The sequence below is a fragment of the Ostrea edulis genome, chromosome 6 (assembly GCF_947568905.1).
Source record: "Ostrea edulis chromosome 6, xbOstEdul1.1, whole genome shotgun sequence".
In the NCBI taxonomy this organism is placed as follows: Eukaryota; Metazoa; Mollusca; class Bivalvia; order Ostreida; family Ostreidae; genus Ostrea; species Ostrea edulis.
The window spans coordinates 40,358,074-40,368,702 of NC_079169.1; the positions used below are offsets into that span (position 1 = coordinate 40,358,074).

The window sequence follows — 10,629 nt, forward strand, 5'->3', positions numbered from 1 at the left end:
TCTACGACGAATACTTTAGGAGTCGTCAATTTGTAAGGGACAAATCGCAAAACATGAGGGGGCATTAACTCCCTTTAGGGGACACCGAATCCCTTCATTTGAAATTCTTTGCTTCTACTAATGACCTCTATGCTTCAGCAAAGGTTTCATCCTCTTATCCTTTACGGTTGAAAAGGAGTAGCGATAACAATGATTTCTGCTAAAAGGTCCGATAACTCTGTAAGGGGTCAAAGTTCCATGACGCAGGGTGAAATGTATTCGTTTCTCAAGAAGTGCTATAGGATGGACTCTAAAGTTTTTCGATAAGTCTTAAGACGAAAATTTTTTTGGACGGCAGGAAAATAATAATAATAATAACTAGTGATCCTAATTGTTCGCGAACAATTAGAGGGCTTTCCACCTACAATGATTTAAAAAAAGATATTTAAGAATATTTAAGATGATGTACGAAACTCAAAATGACCAAGAAAATTTCATTAATAATTTTCACGATGATCTTGACCTTTGACCTTGACCTCATTTTGAAGGTCAAAGGTCATCGGTCTTAATGCAAGTGATCCCATGTCTCTATCTATAATAATGTAAAAGGTATAAGCTTAAAAAAAGTTAATCAAGACATTCAGGGGCAATAATTTTTTTTATGGGTTTTCGGTTACTTTCGGTTAGCTTATCAATGCTAAAAATACTTTGAAAGACCTTGAAAATGGATAAAAATTAATTTTGATGATGACCTTGACCTTTGACCTTGACCTCATTGGAGACTTTCAGGGGCAATAACTATGCTTAAGGGTTTTTGTATCCCTGTGATTATTTTTTCTTTGCAAGAGGGTTTTACTGTGAATTCATTAGCGAAGGTTTCGTGTCTCTATGACTTTCCGTTAAGTAGGAGTAGCGATAACAAGGTTTTCGACGCGAGTCTCCTAAATTCACAGAAGGGTCAGAGTTCAAAGTTGTAATGCATACTATCAAAACCAATCAAGAAGTCAATACTTACCCATATAATATTTCAACGCTATCTTAAGCAGGAAAGAGAGTATAAAAAGTGCTATTTTTTCCTCTTTTCTGATGACCTTGACCTTTGACCTTGTCCTAATTTTCTAGGTCAAAGGTCATCGATCCTATTCCAGTTGGTCTCATCTTTCTACGACAAACCGTGCTCAAGCTCGACATGTTTTACGAATAAATCACAAAACATAAAGAGGCATTAACTCCCCTTAATGGACACCGAATCCCTTCATTTTAAACTCTTCGCTTCTACTAATTACCCTCTATGTTTTAGAAAAGGTTTCATCCTCCTATCATTTACGGTTACAAAGTAGAAGTGCTCACAATGATTTCTGCGAAAGGTCAAATAACTCCGTAAGGGGTCAAAGTTCAATTACGCAGGGTGAACTGTATTCGTTTCTCAAGAAGTACTATATGATGGACTATAAAGTTTTTCGATAAGTCTTAAGACGAAAATTTTTTTTGACGGCAGGAAAATAATAATAATAATAATAATAACTAGTGATCCTAATTGTTCGCGAACAATTAGAGGGCTTCCCACCTTCTAGCGGTTTTTCAGTAGTGTTGAAATGCTAAAAGCCCCCCCCCCCCCTACCCTACCCCACCCCACCCTCACGGAAAAAAAAAATGGATTTGGCTAGAAAAGAAATTCAAATTTGCCGCCTAAATTTGAGTGTTGAGGTGTGTTCAATGCTTGGTTTCGCATTAAGTACCCGTCAAATTTGAGGGAGAAAAGGGGTGTGGGTGTTGGGTAGCCAGCACATATGCACATATCAGGTAAAAGTGTAATGGGACTTGTGCAGGTGTTTGGGGTGACTTTAGACCTGTTAGATGTGATATTTGGAGGTGCAAAGAAACCGGATGTGCCATTTTCCTAGATTGTAGTAACTGCTGGTGCATGCTGGGAGTCTATACAAGCCTCATGTTGTCAGATGTTGTGAAGATGCACTGGATTTGACCGTGTGTGTTGTGGATTGTGGAATTGAATATACAGTTTGTAATGGCTCATCCTATGTGTTCTAATTCACGGAGACAATGTCTTTCAGTCATTTCACCCAAGGAGGCATGCATATACGGATTGATAGGCTTTGACAACAAACAACCAAAATGGCGGCCGGTGAATTAGAAAGTGTCTGAGTGCATGTAGGATATCTGAACGGAGAATAGGAGTACTGCATCCCATCTGATCCTGCAGGTAAGTGTTTATTTGTTTACAATGACAGTCGGGATGGAATGTCAATGAGTTCAACTGTCAAGTAAAGTTGCATCATCATTATAAAAAAAAAACTTAGTCTTTATGTTGATGCAGGCAGACAATTGAATCTGGCCTATGTCTTTTCATGAATGTAAATGGAATTCATGTTTGATTGACAAGACAGTCAAGAAATGGAAGAAGTGGGTGTAGGTCAGATGTGTAGGTGTAGGTCAGATTAGCTAGAATCCTGTAATTGTTGCATGGCATGAGACCGGTCAAAATAGTGTATTGAAACAGCTGATCACAATCAGATCACTTGAAGGGTGGGGGGTTTCTTCCTTGGGGACGACAGGCGTGATGGGTGTGTTGGCCTTACTCGTGGAGACTGGCCCCTGGATGCGTGACCTTGACCTTTGACCTTGACCCACTTTCAAGGTCAAACCTCAAAAATCCTGTTGTTGGGCATGAAACCGGTCAAAATAGTGTATTATAAACAGCTGAGGACAGACAGATCACTTGAAGGGTGGGGGGTTTCTTCCTTGGGGACGACAGGCGTGATGGGTGGGTTGGCCTTACTCGTGGAGACTGGCCCCTGGATGCGTGACCTTGACCTTTGACCTTGACCCACTTTCAAGGTCAAACCTCAAAAACCCATGGGGGAGAAAGTGTGACTTTGACCTTGACCTGATTTTGAAGGTCAGAGAGGTCACGGGGATTCGTTTAAGTGGTCCCGCATCCCTATCTACATCCGTGAAGAAGTTGTGGGCTCGAACGACGACGTCGGAGACTTTCGGGGGCGAGAACCGTGCTTCGGGGTTCTCGGTTTCCCTCGGTCAACTTTTCTGTGCGAGACCGTTTCATCTGGAATTCGTCGGCGAAGGTCTCGCCTCTCCACGACTTGCGGTCTAGTGAGAGTAGCAATAACGGGGTTTTCGACGTTAAGTCGCCGCCATTCGCAGAGTGGTCAAAGTTCAGAGTTGACATTCGTGATGCCGAGACCGGTCCAAAATTCCTTGCTGACCCGTGTGATATTTCGATGCTATCTGAAGCGTGAAAGAGCATATAAAAAGTGCCATTTTCTGGCCATTCTGGATGACCTTTGACCTTGACCTACTTTTTCAAGGTCAAGGTCACCCAACCCGTCCCAGTGGGTTCCGTCTCTTTACGACGAAGACTTTAGGAGTCGTCAATTTGTAGGGGACAAATCGCAAAACATGAGGGGGCATTAACTCCCTTTAAGGGACACCGAATCCCTTCATTTGAAATTCTTCGCTTCTACTAATTACCCTCTGTGTTTTAGAAAAGGTTTCATCCTCCTATCATTTACGGTTACAAAGTAGAAGTGCTAACAATGATTTCTGCGAAAGGTCAAATAACTCCGTAAGGGGTCAAAGTTCAATTACGCAGGGTGAACTGTATTCGTTTCTCAAGAAGTACTATATGATGGACTATAAAGTTTTTCGATAAGTCTTAAGACGAAGATTTTTTTTGACGGCAGGAAAATAATAATAATAATAATAATAATAAACAGAACAATAACAATAGGACTTTCCACTGAAAGGTGGAAAGCCCTAATAAACAGAACAATAACAATAGGACTTTCCACTGAAAGGTGGAAAGCCCTAATAACGAGCTATAACTGTGTTGGGATGCCAACACAAATGTCTCCGAACACCTCCCCTTGTCAGAAATGATATTTGATGCCAGATCAGGATTCTCAAATAACCCTAGAAACTAAATTTGGTTGAAATCCGACGGACTTGATTTTTTGGCCGTCATTTTCTTCAATGGCGGCCATTTTGAAACATTTGAAAATTGATTGGAAGGAAATACTGATGCTAGAAATGAATTGTGGACCCTCCATTTACCCCAGAACCCAAATGTTGTTGAGATTTTAACACTTTCAAATATTTTGGTATATGTTGGCCATTTTGAAAATGGCGGCTCAAAAAAAAAATTGATGGTGGAAATGGACTTGGGGTCATAAAATTACCCTAGAAATAGAATTTGGTTGAAATCCGACAACCTTGAGTTTTTGACGTTTTTTGGCCGCCATCTTGAAACGGCGGCCATTTTGAAAATTTGAAAAGTTGAATGCACCCCTCCTAGTGACCCCCTATCAGCTCACAAAGTTTGAAGTGGATCTGTTGAAGCACTTTCACAAAATCGGTCGGACAAATTTCTCACTAAAGAAGAGGAATAATAAGAATAAGAAGAAAATAATAATAATAATAAGAAACGGAGCAAAAACAATATGTCTCCGACACTTTGTGTTCGGAGACATAATAATAACTAGAGACTCATTACTAGTAATGAGTAGGTCTTCCGTTAGACCACTTCCGGTAAAGAGCTTTCTGTTCCTACGAAAACCATTTAAATATATCAGAAAATGTGCCTTAACAATGAATGAGAAATGTATTATCGAATTTTTTACTCCTTTCTCGTAACTTCCGGTGATGACCTGAAGTACTATTCAGATGTGTTTTCCTATAAATGACAGCCACTCTTTACTGTCTATATTCCCTGAAAATTTCACGTCTTTATCTGAAGAGTTCTCAACAAAAAGAAGTAGACTAAAGAAAGAAAAAGTAGTACGTAACTACCGACCGGAAGTCGATTTTGAAAAACGAAATTGTCAAAACGCTAGAAGTTGATACTATTCTTAAGACATGTGAAAATCATATCAAAGACTTCAAATATAAGCGAGATTTGTGGGGACAAAGAGACAAAAAGTAAAAAAGTATTTTATCAAGAAACTGGAAGTAGTCGTTTTGACTATCGACGGGGTCAATATTCTTTTGACATTTTGAAAGAGACTTAATAAACTAGTATAAGTTTCAATTTAAAAGAAAAAGTTTGAAATTTACAATTATTTCAATCACTTCCGGTGACGACAGGAAGTGACGGTCGACATGCTCAACACCCTATTGCATGCTTACAAACGGAGATTGATTATCCCTGAATAATTGATGAACCTATCTTTTACCCTTTCCAAGAAAAATGCTGGATAAAATCTCGTTTCAGAAACAGAAAATTGGCCATATTTTCCTACCGGAAGTGAATTTTGGAAAAACAAAAATAACCACAGGAAAGTCATTTCATAAGACATTATTCCTGAAAATTTCAAAAAAATCTATCCAGCCATCTCTGAGAAATCACTCGAAGAAATCGGAAAATCGTCATTTTTTTCAAATACTTCCGGTATAGAGCGGAAGTGACGGACGAAGAAATTGAAAGTATGTGTACAATGACCTAATGCTAGTTGATCAACCCTACAAGTTTCAAGCGTCTATATATTTTCGTTATTGAGAAACTGAAAAAACAAAGTTTCAATTTGTCCACCCCCTATCTCACAACCGGAAGTGAATTTTCGAAAAATATTTGACGTTACTCTAGACATTTATAGTGTCTACAATATATGTTAAATACAAGTCAAACACTTGTTTAGTAAACGAGATTTAAGGCATTGAAAAAGGAGAATTTGAAAAGTTTTTCCTTAATTACCGGAAGTCGACGTTTCCACTTCCGGTGGGGTCAACGGTTTTCAATACTCCAAAAGGTATCTGATAAAGTGGTATAGGTTTCGATTCAACAACTACAACTTTAATTTTTCGATTCTTCTTATCACTTCCGTTGACGACCGGAAGTGACGGCCGACATTCTGAACCCCCAACTGCACGCCTACAAAGTGAGATCTATTAACTCTGAAATTTTGGTGACTCTATCTTTTACCGTTTCTGAGAAAAACGATGGACAAAATCTCTTCTAAAAAAACGGAAATTGGACATATCTAACGACCGGAAGTAAATTTTGAAAAAATGAAAAAAAATACCTGGGGGTATTTTCATTCTCTATCATCCCTGAAAATTTCAAAAAAATCCATCCAGCCATCTCTGAGAAATCATGCCGACAAAAAAGGGGAAATAATAATAATAATAATAACTAGACACTCATTACTGGTAATGAGTAGGTCTTCCGTTTGAATACTTCCGGTACATAGCTTTCTGTTCTTACGAGAATCCTTCAAATATATCAGAAAATGTGCCTTTTCAAGACATGAGAGGTGTGTTAATGAAGTTTTTACCAATTTCTCGTAACTTCCGGTGACGACCGGAATTAATATTCAGATGTGTTTTCCCATAAACCACAGCGACTCCCTATTCTCTATATACCTTGAAAGTTTCACGTCTCTATTTGAAAGAGTTCTCAAGAAAAAGAAGCAGACTAAAGAAAGAAATAGTAGTGGCTTACTACCGACCGGAAGTGAATTTTGAAAAATAAAATAGTCTTAAATCAAGATGTTGATACTGTTCTGAAGATATTTGAAAATCATATCAAACACTTGAAATATAAACGAGATTGATGGGGGACAAAAAGACGAAAGGTATCAGAGTATTTTCTCGAGAAACCGGAAGTAGTCGTTTTGACTACCGACGGGGTCAACATTCTTTAAATACTTTGAAAGAGACTTAATAAACTAGTGTAGGTTTCAATTTAAAAGAAAAAGTTTGAAATTAGTTATTCTTTCAATCACTTCCGGTTACGACCGGAAGTGATAACGAAAAACAAATTAATGTGCATGCACTATACAATCGAGAGATCTATAATACCTGAAAGTTTCATTTGTTCCTCTTGAGTCGTTTTTTAGATTACCCCCGGAAAAGATGATTTTTTGAAAAATGGAAATCGGAAATATCTTACGAACGGAAGTAGATTTTATAAAAATGAAAGATCCTGTCTAAGGGTACTACAATTCTCTATCATCTTCATAATTAACAAGAATATCCATTTAACAATCTCTGAGGAATCGTGTTGAAAAAATTTGAATATAGTAAATTTTTCAACCACTTCCTGTTGAAACTGGAAGTGACGTACACTCATATATAAAATAGGTTGAAGATGGACTACTGCAAATCTATAACCCCTGCAAGTTTCAAGGGTATATCTATACTCATTCCGGAGATATCAGGGAAACAAAGTCTGAATTTGTCCACACCATATCTAACGACCAGAAGTGAATTTTACAAAAATATTTGATGTTACTGTCGACATATATAGTGACTATAATATATGTAAAACTCAACTTATTAACTTGTTTCATGACTGAGATTTATGGCACTGAAAAATAAGCGAATAAATAGACTTTCTTTGATATAACCGGAAGTTGGAGATTCAACTTCCGGTGGGGTCAACATTGTTTGAGAATTAGTAAGAGACCTTGTAAACCGATATAAGTTTCAATTTGAAATAAAAAAGTTTGAAATTGATGATTCATTTAAGCACTTCCGGTGACGACCGGAAGTGACGGCAACAAAAAATATTAAGTGCATGCGCCATAGAGAAAATAGATCTATCATCCCTGAAAGTTCCATTAGATTATCTTTAGTGGTTTTCAAGTTTACCCCCGGACAAGGTTGCTTTCAAAAACCGGAAAATCGGACGTATCTGACGAACGGAAGTGAATTTTGAAAAAATGAAAAAAATGCCTGGAGGTATCATCGTTCTCTATAACCTGTGAAAGTTTCAGGAAAATCCATCCAACGGTCTCGGAGACGAAAGGGAAAAAAAATAATAATAATAAACAGTAGAATCACTAGAAGGTCTTCCGTTGGTAACGGAAGACCTTAACTAGTACTTATTGTAACGGGGACCGTTACAGATGTTCCCCAAACATTCCCCAATTTAGTAAGTGGTGACATTTATTTCAGTACAAGTTGTTTTGACCATTGCAAACTGTGTAGCATGTGAATATATAACTATCTTATAACGTTCAGTCCATTTCATACTAGTTCAAATCAGTTATAAAGATCTGAGAGTTTTGTGCACGTACGTGCATGCACGTGCATATAAATAATTCCACCATCTCGATACATTAGAATTCTTACTATATGAGTACAAGAGAAGTTTCACAACTGTTCAATGAAAAACGAGAAATTAACGGCAACTCAACACTACAAAGACCGAAATCAATGCACGTGCATACACGTGCGCATGAGTACCACACAACAATTTTGTTGATGCTATTCAATAGACATTTGAAAAATATACTTACTATATGAATTTGGTATCGATCGCTTCACTCATAAGAAAGTTATTGGGATTTCAAAATCGTCCAATCAGAATTAAGCGCACGTGCATGCGCGTGCAGGGAAGTGATTTTGAGACTATTAATAGATTGAGAGGCCCAAAACATACCTGCAACCTAATTTTCAAACCTATTCATTGCAATCTCAAAATGTTATAGACCAATACTTAAATTTAGACGTCAAAAATTACAATGCACGCGCATTCACCCGCACGTGATTTTGATAATGGAAAATTTGTTGACACCATTTCATAGACATTCATATGATAGATCCTCAGGGTAAATTTGAATTCATTTGAGTTTTTAATTCAATAGTTATAACCATTTTAGTACCCGAAAAATGAAAGAAAAGCTATGCACGTGCATACACGGGGCACGTGAGTATCACTCAGCATCAATGTTGATGTCATTCAATAGACATTTGATAAATATACTTACAGTATAAATTTCATATTGTTTCCATCATTTATAAGAAAGTTATGGCGATTTGAAAATCGTCCAATCAGAATTTAGCACACGTGCATGCACATGCCGGATGGTAATTATGACTGTACACTTTTGTTAAGAATATCAAGATACATATACTATACAAGTTTGAAAAGATTTTGACAAAAAACAAAAAAGTTATGGTCATTCAAAGAATTGAACCTTCAAAAGATAATGCATGTGCGTGCGCATGCGCGTTTGCAATTTTTATTTCATTGATCTGTAGATATTTTGCATGTCTACCTATCCTGTAAATATCATAAAATTTCCTTAATTGGCATGAATGTTATAAACGGTTTTGTATTATCCAATCAAATTGAAGCACACGTGCATGCGCGTGCAGAATTGAAATTTTGACGATGCCAAACAGTTAAGGGCCCAAGTTATACCTACGATATAAATATCAAACGATTTCATTGAAAAATAAAGAAGTTAGACGCATTCCAAAGTTTGTAAACAAAAAATCCAATGCACGTGCATGCACATGCATGCATTTTCAGACAAAATGACATTCGTTCCACACATCTACATATGCTATACTATCATCCTAAAAAGGTTTCATATTGATCCCTTGAGTAGTTTCTGAGAACACTTGTGGACAAAAAAGTCCCAAGAAGAAAGAAAGAATAATAATAATAACTAGACACGATCTCGTTGCGAGCAACGAGTAGGTCTTCCGTCCGATTTGTTGATGCACTCGGAGTTAAAAAAAAAAAAAAAAAGACAAATGAGTCCCAATTTAGTTTCCGACTTTAAGACACTTTAGATATAATCAATTTTTCATATCATAAGCTTCTGAAGCAAAGTTGCGGTGAAATTCGTTTGAAATTCGACTCTCCAGGCGAGCCATAAGGCCCGCGGGCCTATTTCTTGATGTCATTTGCTAGCCCTCTATAGACTCAACAACTTTAGTTCTATATGTCTTTACAAAATATTTACCTGTAAAAAGTTATTGAGATCGACCGATATCGACAAAAAATCGACTCTACAGGCGAGCCATTAGGACCATAAGCCTATTTCTTGATATCAATCGATAGATCTCGATAAACTGAACAACTTTTGTTCAATATGTCCTTACAAAATATTTACCAGTTACAAGTTTTTGAAATCGACTGATATCGACAAAAATCGACTCTACAGGCGAGCCATGAGGCCCACAGACCCATTTTTTGATATTGATCGATAGGTTATGACACATTGAACAACATTTGTTCAATAATGCTTTTCAAAAAATATGTCGTTTTAAAGATATGAGGCGTCAACTATTTACGATTTTGGCCCTTAAAATCTCTAATTACGTAACATATGACCTACTTTTTGATTTGATAAGATCAAGCTCGTTGAGATGAACATTTCCGCTTCTACAACTTATTATAAACTATTAATAGTTTCTGAGATATTCTCCAAAACATTGGACCCTTCTGAACCCCTAATTTAAAGGGCCAGCCCGTTTTGCTTGATATCGTAAGAAAGGCCTTGTCATTTGAAACATTTTTTGCTCAACAAGTATTTAGAAATTCTTTACCGTTCTCGAGTTATCTCTACAAGAAATATTTAGGGGCCAAACTGTAGCTCCCTAACGGGGCCACATAGGGAAAAAACGAAATGTACATATTGTTTAGATTATCATTCTGAACAACTTTTGTTCAATAATGCTTTTCAAAATATTTGTCGTTTTCAAGATATGAGGCGTCAATTATTTATGATTTTGGCCCTTAAAATCCCTTATTACGTAACATATGACCTACTTTTTGATTTGATAAGAACAAGCTCGTTGAGATGAACATTTCCGCTTCAATGACTTATTACAAAATATGAATAGTTTCTGAGATATTCTCATAAACCTTTGGACCCTTAT

General features: G+C 37.0%; 1 long non-coding RNA gene across 1 annotated transcript in view; it reads left to right on the forward strand.

Annotated features, from left to right (window-relative positions):
* Positions 1–9,503, forward strand: part of LOC125646550 (uncharacterized) — a 31,609-nt gene extending 22,106 nt beyond the window's left edge. The window contains exon 4 of the long non-coding RNA XR_007359744.2: positions 2,052–9,503. This is a non-coding gene — a long non-coding RNA (uncharacterized LOC125646550). The remainder of the gene's footprint in view (positions 1–2,051) is intronic.
* Positions 9,504–10,629: the final 1,126 nt, after the last annotated feature.